The 20,715-nt window shown below is 40.1% G+C and overlaps 1 protein-coding gene across 3 annotated transcripts in view; it reads left to right on the top strand.

The window, feature by feature from the left end:
• Positions 1-20,715, top strand: part of CHRM2 (cholinergic receptor muscarinic 2) — a 103,964-nt gene that overhangs the window by 48,202 nt on the left and 35,047 nt on the right. The window contains exon 1 of one of the 3 annotated variants that reach the window (XM_075051103.1): positions 20,199-20,217. The exons of the other annotated variants lie outside the window; for them this stretch is intronic. The gene's annotated coding sequence lies outside the window, so the exon portion shown is untranslated. Of the gene's footprint in view, positions 1-20,198; positions 20,218-20,715 lie in introns of those variants that run through there. 3 annotated transcript variants of the gene reach the window in all.

Raw genomic sequence — 20,715 nt, 5'->3', positions numbered from 1 at the left:
TGCTTGTATTTTTAGACTGTATGTAAAGATAAATGACTGTAAGTAAAAATCACATTAAGTCAAAAGGCATTATATCTTTAGGCAGTCCTAATGGCAGAGTCTCAGCAACTGTTACGTGACACAGCTCCATTACAGTTGATAGAAGGACAATTTGCTGTAGCCAAGAAACTATCTCATAATATTTCCAGCAGCTCAGAAATGACAGGGAGCCCTGTGCAGAGAATTCTTCTTCCAATGACTGCAAGTCATTTAAGTTACCTTCTAGAAGATGCATGCAAGTAACTTCCTCAAATTATGTCAATATGGATAAGAAACTTGATCATACCCACATCAGAAATATTTTTTTGTTCTGTTCTCCTCATTTTTACAGCCACCACCACCATATCTGTAGGTCTTCTACCACTAGTTGCTCCAATTTATCCTTCCTGAGCTCATTCCAGGATTTTCTAGGAGGTGCATGTAGTTGGTGTTACATAGCTAAACTGAAGTTATGAAAGAGATCTCTTTGCTTCTTCACGTATATTCACATGTTATATGAGAAAACTCCCTTCTTCATATGGAAGAATTACTATTTTTTATATAATTTAGCCCATTCTGATGTAGAATGGTATTGTTGTTCTGTGCACTCATAGACATTCACTTTACTAAAATTGTGTGTGAATTTGCTAGTCATCCTTGAGAATGTCAAACAAGCTCAGTAAGAAAAAGTTGAAAAACACAATGAGTAAAAATGGAATAGAGCTATCAAACCACCCACTGGTGTATGCCTCTTTCAGGGTTTTCCCGCAAGCATTTTAATGGTGTCATGATTAGACCTTTTAGAAATTGTACCAGTAGATGCTAGAAGGGGACTCATGATGCTTTTACTCTTCCTCCCTGGAAGCAATATCAAGGATATCTTGATTATCCCTGATAGATGCTTGCATAACCTAATGTTAAAAACCTCCATGGATGGAGATGCTACAAAACTCTTGGTACACTGATCTAGTGTTTAACTCTCCTTTTAGGTAGAACCTTTTCCTAATTAGGAACCAAAATCTCTTTTGCTGCAGGTCAAAGTAATTATTCCTTGTGTTATTGCTTATGAGTGTAGAGAACAGTTTCTCACCCTTTGAAACAGCCTTCTGGAATTCAAGCTTCTCTAGAATAAAAAAATCCAATTCCCCCAATTTCCCCTCTATTGCACGATTTCTCAACCTCTGATCAGTTTAATTGTACTGCCATGGACCCCTGATAATACATCTGTGCATTTCTGAAAGTGATGTGCTAAATAGGATGTAGTATTCTATCTGAATACTCATTATTGTAAGGTACTAGAATAATTATTTTCCTCAAGTTGCAGATTTACACATTCCATAATCAAATTTATGTTTTCATAGCAATATTGCATATTGGCTTTTACTAATATCCAGATCTTCTCCACAAGCACTTTATTCTCTGTTTTGTGTTTGTCCATCTAATTTTCACTTCCTTTATGTAACACTTCATTCTTGCCTTTATTAAATTTTATTTGATTTTTTTTTTTCATTGTACTGGATCATTTGAAATTCTGATCCTTATTCTAGGTGCTTATCATTCTTACTTACATACTAACATTGGAAAAGTTTGTGAGTGATCAGTTCTCATTAACATACCCAGGGGTTTGGGGGGAGAGATTTTCATCTTTGTGGAATCCTCTGTAGTTTGTCTCCACCTGACCCACTGAAAGAAATATGCTAGTTCATGTTCTGGTTTCATCACAGTGGTGTGGGAGGGCAACTGCTGCTTTTTGCTTCATAAACGACCTTTCTAAGGAAAGTGTTATATCACACTGTTATTTGGTATCTATATTGCAGTGCAATATACTATCTCATTAATGTTCCCTATTGCTGAGGCTTCTCTTAACATCTTATTTTTCTCATTTTCATTGCATATTTGTATTCTATTTTTCTTCAAACTTGACAATTGATATAGCTTTTCTCCTGCTCTGGTTCCAAACCTCCTGAGAACCCAACTCATGAAAATATCCCCTTGAAGAAAGTGTTTAAAAAGAGGTTTAATGGTAATCCTGAGTTTTAAGTCAAAATTACAGCATCAGATTTCACAGCTAAGGGGAAAATAACTCCTCCCCTCCTCTCATTCCTGTGGTAAAGTGCAGTCAGGAGGACATATGACAAAAAGAGGTGTCATTGTGCAATGTCTTTCATCAATATCCTGGCCACTGCCAGCTCTAGAGGTAAATTCCTAAAATGTGACATGTAATTTTAAGTGTTTTCATGAATAAGTGACGGTTTAAGTGTTTTCCTAAATCAGAGCTCAAGTCAATTTGTATTATATTTCCATCTCCTCTATTATTTCCTATAATATATTCACATTTTTCATTTCTAAGCTCTTTATGTTTTTGTAATAATGAATAAGTTAAATAAAATTAAATCAAACAGCTCTCCAAGTAGCCACATTAGAGGATATCACTCCTCAGATCAGACATATCACAGAACTGTTATCTTTATTTGCTGTCTTTTGGTTTTCCTCAGTTCATGGACAGTAGTGTTCCTATTTAAGTCAGATGGGGTTTCCACGGAGAGCAACGTTTCATGGAAATCTACATTAAATACTTTAATATAATATGCCTTCATTTTGGAAAACTATTTCATATTCTGTCTCCTAGAGCATTATGTGCAAAATTAATATGCAGATAGGGCATATGATATGAATGCAAATTAAAAAAAAAAAACTATCTATTACTCATTTATCTTTTACTACCTATAGATACTGAACTGAGGGTTCTGGTACTCATTAAACACACTGTGATCTTTCAGTGAAACTACATGGTGTTGATGCATAGAATTCAGAGCCGGGTTATAGCTTCTTGATTAAGACCAAAACTTGGTACCTCTAACACAGGGGCCAGGGCCAGGTAGAGAAAAAAAGGCACAAGTAGGAGAGGGAGCCAGAGGGCGAGAGCCTTGGGGAAGCAGCCAGCACCTACTGCTTCTGCCAGGAGCCACCCCTGCAGCAGTGTCGGCTTTAGGTGCCCACTACTCTTCTCCCCAGCAGCAGCAACTGGAGGTTTCCAGAACTGTGGTGTTGGCAAAGCCGGCGGCGAGACTGAGCTGTGGTACTGCTCTGGTTATCTGACACTGCACACGGGGGGTTCTGCCCATCGCAAGTCCTGTCCCTAAGAGTACCGCGACCAAACGCTTGTTAGATCTTTCCTGAGCTGGTTGAAACAATACCACTCTCTGGTATAGACAGGATCCGTCCCAGATTCCAGCACGTGAAACATCCAACTTCTCATACAGCTGCCAAAACACAGGACCCTGGTGGCACGCTGTGAAGTGCTCTAGCAGGCTGGGAATACGCAGTTGATCTCATTTCATTGCGAGCACCAGATGCTACCCCTTCGGCTCAGGCTACGGACGTGATAAGGCAGTGTACCAGATCTATTTATAATTGTAACCTTTAAAGAGTTTATTTTCAGGACTAAGCTCAACAATGTGATAACACCATGGGGCTGCATCTCAGTGTAGCAGTGGTGTACCACAGTGCCACAGTGGTATGGTATAATGCGGCGTTCCCATGTCATATACTGGCTCATATCACTCACAGATAGAAAGCACAATAGCGCTAAGTGCTCTGGGGGCAGAATGCAGTCTCCTCTTAGAGTTACTATCTGATATTAATATGGTACTATGTTCAATTGTATTTAAAAGCATTAGGATGAACAGGAGCATCCTGAAGCACAGTGAGAAAGCGAGTTTTTAGTGGTATCTTGTTCTTCCATTAATATCCTTTATCAAGATCTACCTAAGGTAAAAGTTAGGGTGATCAGATGAAAGTAGAGCTAGGTGGCAGAGCTCTGTTATTTAATGATGTGTCTGCAACAGCAATTTCTGTCTTTATTTTTTGTTAGTTTGAAAAAAAGGTGAAGGAAAAAAATCATCAGTCTTCCTCTATCAACAGGCTCAAGCCTCTCTTCCTAAACATGAAAAGAACAAGGATCTTCACTAATCTTAGGCTGCTTCCAGCCAGAAACCAACTGAATCTTCTGAAGCTTTAAACATGTGGTAATTCACCAGCTACAACCACTGGACAAATCATGCAGGGAAAATCTGTGCTGTGTCCATAAAAGCTTCAGAACATCTCATTTTCCTTTTTTCCTGGTTTTCATTTTTTCTATCCCCATTTTCATGCCTTTCATCCTCCCCTTTTTTCTCCCTTTCCCCCTGGTCTTCCTTCCTCTCTCTTTTCACTCTGTCGTCATACACTTCCAATTGCCTTCACTCTTTTATGTGAACATTTCAGTCCTGTGATAGGGATGGAGCAGATTCTCTCATAAAAGCTACTCTGAAGAGCTTAGAGACATCCAGCATGCCATAAGGGAAAATCTCTCAGATGCCAGTATTCAGCCAGGATTGGGCTGCTACTTACTGCAGTTCAGTTCCTGAGACCCCCAGAGACCCCCAGTGACTTCAGTGTCTGTATCCCTGGTGGGTACCCAGCAAGGTACAACCAGTGACCTCAGGAGATCGCTGTGAGGTTTTGTTAATCAATATATACAGAAACTGCCAGAGATGTAATTGCAGAATAAAGTTCCACTTATTGCAGGAGAGCAAACCTGTGTTCAAACCCACCAGGGGCTGCAGAAGGCTTTCAACAGGAATATTTTTATGTTGCAAGATTTGTATTCATTAGATAGCCTCTAGGACTGCTGGTCCACTCTAATAAGTGTTTTGATAAAAGAGGTCATGTCCCCAAAAGATGTCTGATTGGGATGTGTCATTTCTCCTGTAAAAGATGATTACAATAGGCAGACACTGATTGTCTTCTAACATTCGTAAGGTGGCAATTTTTTTTAAAAAATTAAACAAGTGACATTTCTCCTTCAAGGTTGTTCAGTGCTGATGAAAGTTATTAGACTGATGACTCTGAGAAACAAAGTCCTCTGCCTCATAGTATAGGTACTGTCAGTGTAACAGAATTTTGCGTATTTATCAGCACTGCATGACCAGCAGGGTTCAAACCCTCATCCAGGGACAATCCTCAAAGCCAAGGATAATATGACTTTCAGTTCTTCTATTCCAGCTAATGCAAGGAACCGCTGCCATGGTGCTGCATATGCTTCAGTCCATGATCTCCATATAGCCCTTAGGCAGGGCATGACCATTAGAGCAGATAGCCCAGCCTGCAATTTAGTCCTAAGAGATTTCAGAAATGGATGTGGAGTGAGGCGGGTGATAGCTAAATTATTTCTGGGAGCCTCCTCTTTGCTGCACTCTCTCCCTGTATCATCTGATTAGAAGTGGACCCTCTTGTCTCCTGCCTGGATGTTGTGCACATCATGCAATCATGATATCATAGGATTGGGCATGAGCCTGGTGCATGAGGAGGGTACCCGCACTGTGGATCACAGAAGGAAAGGTCAGGGTATCCACTCCTCGCGTGTTTTCTTTAGAGGCAGTGGAGCCTCCATATTGCCTTCACAAGATGAAGGGGTTTTCAGCCATGCCCTCAGAAATGACGAGACCAATTGTGGAATCTGAGTGTTATTAATTGGCAGAGAGTTGGGAAAAAATCTAGAAAGCAGAGGAGGCAAATTCTTTATTGGTTCTTCCACAGAAGACTGAATTCAGTAGAACACAGCCCAGTAGAAAATTTCAAGTGTAAATAACCCAAAATTTCCTCCAAATAGTTTCTTATCCAATTGTTTATTCAGGACATACATGGTAATGTCAAAATTTAACTAAAAGCCAAAAAAGACAATGAATAGTTCACCACTCTTTCTTTTCTAGCTTTTTCATTTCCACTGCCCAGTTAAGTTTTCATCACTCAATTTTCGGGAACATGGTAGGATGACCTAATTCACCTTATGGTGAGGTTGTGAAGTGTTCAGGTAACAGTGACACAGAGAATACACAAAACATAGACGCTCATCTTTCTTCTGCTCCTTCCTTCTCATTTGTAACTTCCTCATGTTCCCAATTAATGACTTTTTCAGTGCCAGAATCCTAAATTCTCACCTACCCTCACTGGTCAATCTCTGGGTTTTGGTATCTCAGTACTCTTTTCCAGATCTACATGCTTTTTACTACACCATAATACTAGTGCAAATAAAAGGGACGAATCAGATTCTGATGGCTTATAGAATCATTTTCCTTTAATTCTTCTTCTGTGATGTTTTTATTTCTTTCTTAATGCTGTATCATTTTGAAAGTTGTATCTGGATACTAACCTGCAAGATGAATGGTGATAAAGCTGTTTACACCAATCAAACCTTTAAACTAAATGACAGTAAAAAGAAAAAAAGGAGAAAATACACCTTCTTAGACTAACACAATTGTTTAAATAAAAAAACTGCAGGAAAATAGCTATACACTAGCACAAGTAACATTTCCAAATGAGTCCTATTCCATAGGTGATGGAGAAATGTAGGAACCCAAATGTCTTTTGGAACTCAATGGGAATTGCAGATACTCTACTGCTCTTTTAAATTTGCAGCCTCCTGAAACAGCTTGGCACACTTCAATTTTTTTTTACTGCTAATATGATTCACCTAATCTCTAACTGGAGGTGAAAAGATTCTAGTCACTCCAGGTACTTTCTTACTGGGAGTCACTGGGCTGGTGCAAGATGCGGTGTCCTTTAGTGACACGAGGAGGGGCTCATCGCAGTCCTGCTGCCAGAGCTTTCAAAGTACCTTTGCACAGGTCAAGTCCAAATTCCCCTATGACAAAAACTTGGTTCCACATTTGCAAACATAGCTCAAATAAAATGCTTATTCCCATCACTCTCATTTCAGACAACGTTACAGAATAAAAGGCTAGAAGAAGAACCTGGAACACATTTTGCTTTCAGTTGTCTCCTCAGACTTACAGATCCCCAACATATTCTTTATTGAATTTTATTACTGGAAAAAGTCATAGAGCTAAATGAGATATTTGCTTGGTGATGGAGCAAAAATAATTGCTGGCATTTCAGCTTAAAATTAACGCCGAATTCTTTACTTCAACATGTGTGGACCTCGTGGAAGGACTTCTTTCTCAGACATGCCACATTTCTGTTCTTAAGAGGGGTAATTCCCAGCTCTATGAACAATAGTTAACATTTCCCTCCCCGTCTCTCCAGAAAGGTCTCCTTGTCCTGTGCAATTTCATGAAATTAAAAGGATTGCCCCTTTTTTTATCCTGACTTTCAAATAGTTACTTATTTATCCACTTCTACTAGGTTTGAATAGGTAAAAGATATTAAAACTCCTACCTAAAATAGCAGCATTACTTCTAGTGCTGCACTTTGATAACCTCCCTCATCTTGGGCATACCTCAGAAATTGCAATTACATCTGTTTATGACTGGGGATTATGAGCCAAGCTCATATAACCAATGGATTTCTTCAGTTGTGGAGTGGAATTTTGCCAACAAGAGATTTGGCAGAGAGTCAGGCTGCCACAACAAGAGAGAAATCATAATGGAATTTAACAGAATTTCCTTGTATTTATTGTTAGAGAAGAGGGGAGGAGAAAAATGGCCAACTGTTAGATCTGATTTCACTTCACTCACAATCTCTCAGATAGAAACCTAAACTTCTTTTTTTTATGAGATTCAATTTCTCAGAAAAGAGCCATTCAAATTCCACAATCGACTCTTCTTAGTGACCTTTTCCGCTGAATTTCACGTAGCCTTGAAACGTTGGCATTGCTGGTGCAGAGAGTTTGCAACATGCTCGTTACTGCTAAGACATTTTGTCCTCTGTGCTTCCATAGTAGGGTGTCAGACTCACCCAACTGATTCTTAACCCAGAACCAGCAATCAGGTTGTCACTCACATCACATTTACCTGCCTCTGGCAAGAAGAAAGAAGCAATGTTTTCTTTGAAAAATTTCTACAGTAGCGTTGCCAAATACAAATTAGCCCAGACAGACATCTTTCATTTGCTTAAACAAATTAGACTTCTAATGTCAGGGCAGGGCATACAGACTAAGTATAGGGAAAACAACATAATTAGATCTTTAATCACACAGCTTTCCTGAGAAAGGGGTCTGTGACCAGAAACACTAAGCCCAGTTATGATGCAGTACCACACACCCTCTTAGGGGATGGCTAAGAGCTGCCTCTTCCAGGCGTCACTGCTCATTGAAAAGGAAATTCTTTGCCTTCCTTAGAGCTGGTGTTGGAAGAGAATCACTTTTCATTTCATTAAGTTTGGAAAAGCCCTCTAAGGTCATCAAGTCCAACTGGCTGCAGCTGGCTGCAGCCACATTTTCTTTGACAACCTTTGGGGATACATAAAGGGATAAATGAATCAGCTGTTTGCTTATAATGAAACTTTATCTTTATGAGGCCATTTCCTTAGCTTTTTATAAAGTATGACCCCTGTTGTACAAAGAGTGTTGTCTCACCTGAGGCCCAGAGCGCAGGGCTTTGGACAGAGGTGGCCTTCAGCCTCACACGTGCCCGCAGGAAGGTTTCATGCTCTGGATGAAGCCCCTCTGCATAATTCAGCTGGAAGGAAAAAGTCAAAATTACACCAGAAATTGCAAGCAGAAACCTGCTTTGAAACACACTAACCCTGTTACCCACCATGATTTTAGGGACAAACTGGTAACTGAGAGGATTGCACAGAAGTAGAGTGTGTGGGACCAGTCCTCCACTGCTAGAAGTATATTAAACGGGGTTCGGATGTGGCTCAATCTGTATATTATATAGTCAAGGATCCCTGACCATTAAACGTCCCCAGATCCATCCATCCTTTATCACCCTCTGTAGCAAAAGGCTGAAAGAACAAATCATTCCCAGTGCTTCCTTGCTTTTAGTATGTAGCTTCTCCCTGGTCGACCACCGCCTATGTGTTTAAGACCTAGCAGTTGAGAATTATTTCTGTAGGAAAAACAGCCTCCACAGGGAACATTGTTTTCCACAGGGAACATGATGCTTTCTCACAGTTCTCTGTTACCCATATATTGTCTGGAAAGGGATTTCAAATACTCATGCCTAACATGAAAAACAAAACAAACACCATCATTTGCATTATCAAAATCCTAAATTGTGCATCTTGGTGAAGATTTTAACAGTAACAGAAACAGATGGGTTTTCAATTTACTTCAAATTCAGTGGGGGATTTTACCCCAAAGTTTTGCTTTTTATGGTCAAAATTTTTTTTCAAATATCTTTTAAAACAAAAAATGTATTTTTTAACCTTTTTAAACAGGGAATTTACATTACAATCCTGTAAATACATTTATACACCTAAACCCTTCAATAACTCCTAACTGAAAATAACTTCAAAATACTTTCTGAATGTTTAAGATAAATCTGTTATAGCAATATCCAAGGTCTTTTTCCCTTCTTACATTCTTGTGTTCCTTGGTTCCTCATGTCCAATGAATATTCTGAAGGCAGCCATTTATAGCAAGATAACAGTTCTTCTAATATGAATATCAATTATGCAGAAATGTGAATAATAAAATTCATTTTTCTGAAGACAAGATACCCTGCAAAATACATCTTAACTACTTACAGACACTTAATTAATTCCAAATGCTTAAGCCTTCATAAACCAGAACTGAATTTGACAATTCCTGTAAACAGTGGAATTAACGTGGATGCATTCGTGAAATGGGCTGTGTGAAACTCTTCTTTCTCTAATACTGTCAAGAATCCAAATAATATATTTGCCCATTTTGACCAGATGCAGTGTCTGGCATTGTACTGAATTTTATAACTCAAGGAACTTTTGCCAGTATTGATCGTATTTTGCCAGACAAATATGAAACCAGCCATAAAAAGTGATGTCAAATTGGCTTCAAGATATCCAATAGTCTGGAAGAGTAGCTCAGTCTTTTGTATCTTTAATAATCAGTGTAATAGCACAGAAACACTTTTGACTTATAAAACACCTTTTAGTTAGGTTCTGCAAAATCTCTTACATGTAAAGGTATGCCTTAGGGTGCTTTAAAATGCAAACTTCATGTAGGAGATGATGTGCTGTTCTTCTTACACTTTATTAGGTTCACAGTTTCATTAGTACCATGTGGCAATTTAAAATATTACTTTTTGTATTGAATATATGATGCAGAGAGTCTGATCTTTCTTTCTTCCTCCCTGATCACACTCTACTTTTTCTCTATTTTTAAAGAGCAGATAAATGTCTATGCAGGGAATGTTTGCTATGGACAAGCCATGCAGATGATTAACTTTGGCATTGTCCCATGGCTCTCAGTGTAAAATTTTCACTAAGCAGATTTCAGGTGAATCATGCAGCCCACTTCACTTAATAATTCCTCTTTAACATTCTCTGCAATTATGTCATTTGTGCTGTTGAGCTTGACCACTTTCCTTCTTCATTATTTGCTTCTCCCCAAGGAATGGCAGTTTAACAGACATTTCCAGTGATATAGGTAGTTAAATGAGGCAGTGAGTTATCTCACTGACCACAGGGTTTCTCTCTCCTGGCAACTACTGCAGTCTGGTGTCATGTTCTTTTCAGGAAGAATTCATCTTCCAACCTAGACCACCTGGGAAGGCTGGTAGAGCTGGTCCCTTCTCCCAAATATGAAGCAGAAGGTTGGACAGAGAGGTCCATGGTTTGTGCCCTGTTCTGTGGTTCCTCTGGTGTACCAACACTGCTCAAAAGCTGGCAGAAGGTACCAGAGGGATGCTCCAGTTCATGTAGGCCATCAGCTATCCATGGCTGCCCCACTGGGCTTTGGTTTTGCAATTTCCAAATCCCTGCCAACAGGTTGCAGAGAATGCCACAATTCCAAACTTCAATTTTTACATGAGGTACCTGCACATTTTGATGAGTACATGCTTTTCCCATAACGGGAACTGTCACTATAAGGCAGAACACAAAACTATACTTACCTCACCCCATTTAAGCTCAGATCCAGCTCCTGGCAACTGTGGGTCACTGACAGGGGTATCATAGCTTTTACCCTTGTGCTCAACTGGTCTTATGTTTCTGTGGGAAAGAGGCTTTCCTTCCCATTCTCCTCTTCTCCTTCCTCTCCTTTGCTCTTTTAAATGGTGTGGTCATTTAAAAAGTGGGTTTCTTATACAGCACAGGCATTCATGCAGCTGTGACACTCTCAAACCACTGCCACCTGACTCTGGGTTACCCCTTAATTGCTGTCTCATTTTTTGCAATAAGCAGATCCAAAATCTTTTGAAATCTACTGATAGGCAGTGCTGACAGGGGTGTTACAATAATTTCCTATGCAAGCTGCAGTGAGGGGTTCTGGTAGGCTGGTGAAATAGTGTTAGGGTTCTCATACCTGTCCACATTTGAAAAGGACTATTACCTTGTGGTTGACTATGTGTTTTATCTGTGACTCCACAGAGTCACATAATAGCCCCATAATGTCAGCAGCTAGGATTATAAAAGGAAAATAGTTAACATACTTAGCAGGCTTCCTGAATCAAAGGCATCCTGGTCTGATAATAACTATTTTGGCACAGTTTCACCTCTGTAGGAACATTTGAAGAATCCTAGTTCTATTTCAGGGCAGAATAAAAACCAGTATTAAGACCATCAAAGTTGCCCTCAAACAGGATGGTTTCCGTCTGATAAGTGGGAAATAACATGCCAGAAACAGACCCTGTGTACAATAAATGGATGTAAGTGAACTGAAATTCAGAAAGGGTCAACCCCTTTGGGTTAGGTTTCCATATGTTTAAGTACATGATACTATGGTAGGATCAAGCGCTTATGGAAGTGGAATAGTAAAAATATAACTCTGTTTTAGTAAGTGTTGTGGTTTAACCCCAGCCGGCAACTAAGCTCCAAGCAGCTGCTCTCTCACTCCCCTCTGGTGGGATGGGGGAGAGAATCAGAAGGGTAAAAGTGAGAAAAATCGCGGGCTGAGATAAAGGCAGTTCATAGGTAAAGCAAAAGCTGCGCACACAAGCAAAGCAAAACCAGGAATTCATTCCCCACTTCCCATGGGCAGGCAGGTGTTCAGCCATCTCCAGGACAGCAGGGCTCCAGCACACCTAATGGTAACTTGGGAAGACAAACACCATCGCTCCGAATGTCCCCCCTTCCTTCTTCTTCCCCAGCTTTATATGCTGAGCATGACGTCCTATGGTCTGGGATATCCCTCGGTTCAGTCGGGGTCAGCTGTCCTGGCTGTGTCCCCTCCAACTCCTTGTGCCCCCCCAGCCTCCTCGCTGGTGGGGTGGGGTGAGGAGCAGAACAGCCCTTGGCTCTGGGTGAGCACTGCTCAGCAGGAACAAAAACATCCCTGTGTTATCAACACTGTTTTCAGCACAAATCCAACACATAGCCCCATACTAGCTACTGTGAAGAAAATTAACTCTATCCCAGCCAAAAGGAGCACAATGAGATATTTCAGATAGCTGTAAAGAATGAATTTATCAGTTCATAAAGTGACCTTGATAACAGGATCAGTGACTGAAAGGAGAAGGAAAAGGAGAAATCAAAAGAAAATTTAAAAGAACTTACACAGAGAAGAGACAAAGTCTTTTAAATATAAGCAGACATAAACAAACCAAAAGATTAATAGGAAGAGTATGTAGCAGAAATTAAAATCTATGTTCCTGTGATCTAAACTGAAGGGAAGTTACATTGAAGACTATCAGGACACAAATATAGTAGTGGCTAAGAAATCTCTAAATGTGTCATAAAATTATTCTTTTAACATCTGGTTCCTCTGTACCTGTATTTGATTGACAGAATGTCATCATGCATTTTTTTATTTTGCACAAAAAATGTTTTGGAGAACCACAAGGTATTCCCATAACAAGGAACAAAGATATAAAAAATAAAATAAGGAGAAAAGGCAATTTCATGAACAGGAAAGTTAGAAGCATCCTCAAAACTGAGTTCCAAACCATACTTTGTCATTGGCTTTCCTTTGGAAAAAAGTTCAGAACAAAGTTTTCTTAGTTTTATTTTAATTCACGCTACCTGTGAAAAAGATTGGTGTCATTGCTGCTTAAACCCAAAGGGAATTTCTCAAATTAACTGTAATGGGAGTTTGCATCTGTCGCCTTCCTTCTCCACTTCAGGGAGGAAGCACAGGCAACAAATCTGTTTTATAACAGCCTTCCAGCCATTGAAAGTCCTTTTAGGTGACACCAAGCATAAGAGCTATTCTAAGATACTGTTTGCCTGTGACTGACCATGTAAATTAGTGTGTTACAACCATGTTCCTGATGTCTTCCCCAACTTTGCTGCAGAGATCTCTTGGTGAAGAAGAAAATGTAGCTCTCTATTAATTTATCCCTTAATTACTTGCCTGTAATAAGTAAGTTTTATTACAGGCAGTAATATTTCCTTTTTTACACCCTATCTATCTAGTTGATAAACTCATTCAGAGGGAAGAGTTTTCTTCTTCAAATATTCAAAGGCAAGATGCTCAGGCACTGGTATAATTGAATTAAAGCCACAATGGAGTTATACTGATTTATCTGAGCTGGTGATTTTGCCTTGAAAATTTTAAAGGAACACATCCTGTTCCTGCTAGATCTCTGATCCCAAACTGAGGAAGAAATCTGTTCTGCCCTGAAACAGATTTAAGAAGTTCTGCCATCAGTTCAGACAAGCAGCGTGTTGAAAACTACACTCTCCAGACCTTTGATGTGTTTAATATCATCTTCTGCAGTCACCCTGCACCTCCTCACCTTGTTGCTTTCCATTAGATTCTGAAAAGTTAATAACACTGTCAAGACAATCATGCAGTTACTAGACAGTGTCAGTTCCTATGCCTTTTCCCTACCCTGTTTTACTTTTGGAGCAAGTGTACTGTCTATATACATTGGACATTTAGATTAATCTCTCTATTAGAATCATTGTTTGGCCATGAACTGTGTTACCTGAAAGTAATTGAAACTTGGAGAAAGTTGTGGCTGTGAATACAGGAGAACACTAATGAACCACGGCTCCTTCTCAACCCATAGGCTCCCAGAAAAGTTATACTTGTTGAGGGAAAAGCTCATATTCAGATTAGGTTTTGGCTGAAGCTAAGATTGGTGTTTGATTAGTGGAAAGAAATGGTTTAACTAAAATGAAAAATGACCTTAATATTAACCTAAAGCTCAAACTAAATCCATTTTCAATTATGAAAAGATTTGGTACATGTGTGCATTTGTGCTTCTGTTATTTATCCATACATGAAAACACCAACAGAGCAAGATAAAGACTGTTCTCCTCAATTTAGTTCAAAGAACAGAAGAAATAGGAACTCTCAGAAATATCAAGAAAAGAAGTGATCAAAATTTCAAGGAATGAGGCCAGCAATGTTTTAAATTCTGGTAAACAAAGTGGAGAGCTATTCAGTAAATGGATTTCTATTGCATTTTGGTTCATTGTGACAAAATAAGTGATTTTCATGAGATTTTCAGTAGGATTTGTTTACCGAGGTTCTGAGAAAGTCAGTTTCACTTCAGGCAGAATTCTGAACTCTTGCATGCTTATCTAAATTCTGTTAAGCACTCAGAGGGTCACCTACTGCAAATTCAACCCCAAACCTTCAAAAAAAGAAGTCTATTAAATGTTCAGACAGGTTACCTGCTTTGTATGACCCTACCTAAGCAGGAGGGTAGACAAGATGACCTCCAGAGGTCTCTTCCAACCTCAACCATTCTGTGATTCTATGATTATTTTTTTAATGCTAGTATCCTAAGCTCACCCTGGTCTTTAAAAAAAGTACAATATTTTCTCTTTTTTATTCAGATATTGGCTCTGAAAACTAAAGAGCCTGCTGTCCAACTATCTGGCACCTTCACTGGTGATGCATTAATGTGTCTCATGATCTTGAAGGTTAAGCTGGTATGTGCATTTGTGTACTTCTGATTTTGTGTGCAAAGCCTCAAATTTTCCTTGTCAAAACATTTACGTAGCGTCGAGGTACCTACTCAACGCTGAGGTTGCAGGACAGCAGGACTGTAGAGCAGCCTCGGAATTGCTGAAGCTGCTTGTCACATGTCTTCTGTGAATGAAACTCCATGAAGAACAGTAGCAGCTCTGGTGCCACCCTTCTCCCAACAGTCTTTCCAGATGGTGTAGCTATGGAAGGAGAGTGTGGGCTGGCACCCCAGCCTCTGGTAGTATTTGGCAGTCACTGGTAATTTGGAAGGACTTCAGAGCCCAAAGCCTCAGTGGCAGGGGGATATGGGTCTTCACAAATAGCAAAACACAGTTCTATCTCCTCTTTTTTTAGCAGGTTTCAATCATTTTAGGCTACAGCCCTAGGATTTATGTGTCCAGAAACCTCTCATCCAGCTACTCATCCAAATTGCAAGTCAAGCATGGGCAAACCCAACTACTCATTCAGGCTCACTGTGTGTTGATAGAGTTTGAGTCCAGCTATATTCACAAGTAGAGTTGAGGAAATGTCCAAGGCACAACAGCAATGAATGCCTGAAGACTTGAATCATGCCATCCCTAAGTATAGGCCTAAATATGCCATGTCTGCATTGTGAGTGGGGAGATAGAGCCCCAGATTAACCCCTTCAACTGGTTCTTCTACAGCATATCTCAAAAGCCAAAGCTCGGTAGACAAAACATAGCTTAGATGGGCCTAAGCAGGCCTGAAACAAGATGCAGTGGGTGGTATTGACAAGTGCAACGCAAATATCTTCACTGTTGTGATATAAGCAAATGGAGCACAGAATTTGGCTGTTAAGTGCTCTTCTTCACTAGTATCAATTAAAATAGTGTGTCCTACCCCACTCTCATGCCTGCTCCTAGTGATAGCATAAACATAGCCCCTGCAAGCATTGATAGGTGTACTCATTCATGTCTCATTTCCATGCACAAGTATCTGAATTCCCTTGTATGATAGTGCCAGTTGCAACTGTGCACCATTCCACTGTTAGGGAGCTGTTGACACTGGCTAATTGAAACAAAGACAAATAACCAGAAAGATTTCATGAGTCAAAACTTTAGCAGCAAGTGTGCAAGAACCCATCATTGCAATGCATTTGCAGAGAAACAGTGAATTCCATAGGATAAATTAGATGACACCTACCTGAACTGTGCTGTTAAACATTTTCTGGAGTTTGTGTCTATGGATTTTATTATATGTGACAACCTTTATTGCTCCTACTAAGTTCCTGTTTTAAGAGTTCCTTGAAACTGTCATATATGAACAAAATGCCTCTAATCCTAAGCAAGAGGAAAAGGTGGGGAAAGGATTATGGCCCTAGCTCAAACAAGTGGAAACATGGAAGAATCACAAATATTTGTATTTTGTAATAAGACTGTCCTAACTTTAACTTCAGTGTATTTTTTCCTGATAAAGTATTCAAACTAGAAAAGCATATAAATATTTATGTGCAGAGTCAAAAACACAAACATGCACTCTATATAAATATATAGATGCATATATATGTACACACAGACTTACTTGAAGGACAGGTGTGAGTGAATTGAGTTATGAGGTATGAAGCCTGGCTCACCACTGCTTTATTTTAGTGTTGTGCTGCTGTAATATAGTTTATTTTCATGTAGGCATGCCAATACAAAAGTGGATTAATATAGAAAGCGTCTATATGCTGCATGTTGCAGATATAGGGGAAAGCCACAGTGGTAGTAGTGTTTACTTTTGGAGTCTGACTGTATCGGTCCTGGGTTTTCTCTAGGAATTCGGCATCATGATTCCCATGAGAGCACTCATGGCGCTGACAGGTACTCACAAAACGTAGCAGAGCAACAGTTAGTGGTAGGAGGTAGGAGTCACTGTACCTAGTGCTGTGATACTGTAGTCATAGGCTGTAGACCATGGGAGCAGCAGATACTTATTTCCAGTATGGTCTCCGACAAAAGACAATTCAGGTGTCAGAGCATGTTGGTCAGAAAAAGGGGTCTGCATTGCTCTCTGTAGCAGCAAGTTGAGGCAGAACACTTCTTTGGGGGCTACAGGAGCTTCCCTGTCTCTCAATATCCCCTACCGTTTACATGGCTGAAAACTCCGGAGCTTAACAACAAAGAATTTTAATCAAACTGCTTAATCCGAATAACTGTTGAAGAGAAACTGCAGTAATAGAGTTAGAGAATAGAATTGCTGCCAGGAAAATGAAAACAGGTTTAAGAAAGAGAAACACTAGGAGTGGAAAAACAGCTTTGAAGGGAACCATGTTGCACTGACCAGCCCACCTTTGCAGGATTTTAGCAATTCAATTAGAAATCTTTACAGGTTTCGCAGCTTATTGTTGAAAATACACCTCCATCCTACAGTGCCTGCTGTTGACACATAATACCTGGTTCTGTATAATCATGATTTCTCTGTGGCTCAGAGGGCAAGTGAGCCTGAGGCTCTCACATCTGCTGTAGAGCACTTGAGGTTTTAAAAGAGGAGCAAGGATAACCCGTGGAGAGAAATTATGAACATCAGCATCTAGTCCAGGTATGAGAAAACCTGGAGAGAAGGAAAACAAGCGTGCATGGGAATTAGAACTAAAGGGACTTGCCCCCAAAGGAGAAGCTGTCTCCTCAGGGCATACTGTTGAGGTGCTGGGATAAAGAAGTTTCAGTATTGCTTTTTTAGCCTTTGAAATGTGCTGCATGGAACTGCAGGGAGGCGGGTGAGAAGGAGGCAATGGGGAGGCTGGGGTTTGGGAATGAATCGGTTGTCTAATCCAACAGATGGCCAACTCACAATGTTTTTCCTCAAGAAAATTCCCATAGAGGAGAATTCAGCTTGAGCTTGAACCGTAATAATAAACTGTTAGGAATTCAACCCTGGTTTGGGGGGAGAGGGGTATTACTGGTCTCTTAAGTATCTGGAGCTTTTACCTATGCTGATAAAACTGACATTTCTCAAGTGGCAAAGCATTCAGAAATATGTTTGGTTTTCACATAGAGACAGCAAGAAGTGAGCCACCAGGACTTGAGCTGTAAGAATATATGAGTTTTTCACTTGTAAGCTATGGCACACCTCTCCATTCTATTTACTATTACTTTAATTTTGAATGTAGCAGTTAAATGTCCCAGAAAATCAAAATGGAACTTCATATTTCACCCAGTTTTCACTGGGAAGTCTAGTTTGTTTGAAAAAGGCTCCATATTTGCAAAAACAGGATATGAGAGATGATGAGTAGGAATCAGGCTTTGAATATGTTGTGAAACATAAAGTCAGAGGCACCTTGCATAGGTGGAGCTTTGCAGAGAACTGCTTACACTGCTGTTGTTAAAATTCCTCTAACACATCCTGGGTTACTGTAACCTTCACCAGTTCCCTTAACTTGGCTGCAGAATGTGTAAATTTAAACCCATCTAGCCCATGCAGTTACAGAAGAGCTTACAGAATTGACATTTGTGAAAGGCCTTTGTATACAAGTTTTTTTCTAAACTGTAATATACAGCAATATTCTACACATTTGTCAGTAAAAGCAACTAAAACCAAACCACAAAAGCGCAATTGTACTGACTCTTTCCAATTACACAAACAATGAAGGGAGATAGAAGCAAGGCAGATGAACACTTCTAATATGGAGCTGGGTAACCCAAGAGGATGGAAAGGTGAATGAAAGGCCAATGTTAATTTAGAAAATGAAGTGGCTTCTTGATGTTATTTCACTGTGCAGTTTGGTAACATCTGAAAGTACAGTAGCTGCAGCCTGCAGCTGGAGGAAAGAAAAAAACAAAATCCTAATTATAGTTTACTCTGTGGCCAAATTCTTCAGTCACAACTGATCTGGCTTCCCTGATCTGACATCCTCACATTTTATCACTAAAAAATGAAAAATCCCTTTCCACTGTCTCAGATGGCTCTGCTGGAGGGTATCCTTGTGCCTCACCTGGTGCCATTCATCCCCACTATTAACAATCAGCATAAACCTGCCACTTCCAGGATGAATGGAAAGTTGCCTGCCGGCATGAAAAACTTCAGAGTTTTGTATTGGCCAAATTTAGGGAGAAAAAAAATGAGAGGGGGGGGTAAAAAAAGTTTAATTAAAACATTAAATTTCTGTCATATGCAAAAGATCGGTGTAATTAAACCAAAACCTGTGAACATATACATACGTAGCCTCTGCTGGCATCAGACACCAACTTATGGGGGAAAAATCTATTGTTTGTTGACAGAAAATACACATATGGCAATGTCTTCCAAAACGCCACTTTCCATTTCATGTAGGCACAATACCCAAGAGAAGCATTTGTGCCTACATTAGCTGACTGTTCTTCCTAATGACTTCTGTGACCAAAGCAGAGAGGTAAACTCCGCCAGAGAGAGACTCCCAGGAAGCACCTGATTTATGTGCTCAAAGCCACCTTGCAGAGGGTCCTCTTTCCTTCGGCTCTGGAGGAGACCACAGACACAAGCCAGCTAATTCACGTGACTGAAAGTGGGAGCGATGAATCCCTCTCCTCCCAATTATATCTCTCTGCTCATATATTATTGTAGTTTCTCAGGGAACATCACTAGTGCAGGGTTAACTCAGGTTACCAAAGATGGAGACGTGCAATTAAAAGCAATAAAATCTCTGTGTCTTATTGAGTTACAGCTCATCAGCTGATTAGAGGTAACTTGTTAAGCCTCAGTAACTCAATTGCTTGCAGTCATGTGCATGTACCCTTAGAGGCAGCTCGATTCCTCCGGAGCTGGCCTCCCTTGGGCAAACACGGGCACGCTGTGGGCATTGAAGCTGCGGGGAGAGACTGGCTAGTGACACACTCCATGCTGGGATTAGCAGCGAGCGGCTAAATTCCCCCTTGCTGGTTTGAAAATAAGCATTACTCAACCTTTAGCCTGGGCCTGTGACAAACCAGCTAATTCAGCTCTGTTGCAGCACGGCAGACTGCGTGCCAGCTGTTAGCAAGCCTCCGCACCCCCCAGATAAGCAAATCACCAGGCACTTCACTTCATCCACCAGCACAGACGCAAAACACAGCAAAGGCATCTAAATCATTGCTTAATTCATTGTTTAATTCAGACTGCTCTGTATGCGCAGGAGTTCAGCCAGGAACAATGCTGGAGTTACACCTTATGTTACCACTTCACTGAGGACAAGCCTTCCTCAGAGAAAAATTAAACTGCGGTGACATACAGCCTCTTAACGCTCACAAGAGAACGCCCGCAGGATCTTTAATGCACTTTAATTCACACCGTTAACTGATTAAGTTTGCCTTTGCTGCACGTCCCCAGGTAGCCAAGCCTGCAGTGAGGTTGGCACACCGTGCCCTACCTGCCTGCAGTGGCAGAGATGAGACGAAGCCCCCTTGAAATCTGAAAGGTGCATGTCTTTTGCCACAGAACTCTCATCCAAATAAGCTAAGGTAATACAGATAAGGCAAGGTAAGCAGAACATTTAATTTCATCCCCTTTCTCTTTTTGTGGTTGTTGTTAAAAAAAGCTATTCCAGTTCCACAGATGTTTACCTGCAATCAAAACCAAGATTTTGGTTCCTACTGTTTGGTTCATTTATTAAATGAAAACAAGTGAATTTCTGAGTTTAGGAGGAAAGATGTGGTGTCTTTCTAAAATGAACATCTTTTCACAATGACCCTTCCCTGGCACAGTTCAGGAAAAGTACTTGCATGGATGTTCTCTATATCTTCAGCAAACCAAGTGACAGTTCTTTCAAAGATGCTTCTTCCATTTTTTTCCTGCTAGCAAATAAATAGAGAGTAGGAGAGAAGAGAGAAATCTAAAAAAACCTGACTGAATATTTTCCTTAAAAATCTAGAATATCAAAGAAACAAAAATAAAATAAAATAAAATAAAAACCAGGGTGTTTTTCCCATAACAGCAATTATAGAATATTTCAAGTAGAA

The sequence above is a fragment of the Buteo buteo genome, chromosome 19 (assembly GCF_964188355.1).
Source record: "Buteo buteo chromosome 19, bButBut1.hap1.1, whole genome shotgun sequence".
Lineage (NCBI taxonomy): Eukaryota > Metazoa > Chordata > Aves > Accipitriformes > Accipitridae > Buteo > Buteo buteo.
The sequence above is the reverse complement of the archived record's forward strand: the minus strand, read 5'-3'. Positions and strand labels throughout refer to the sequence as shown.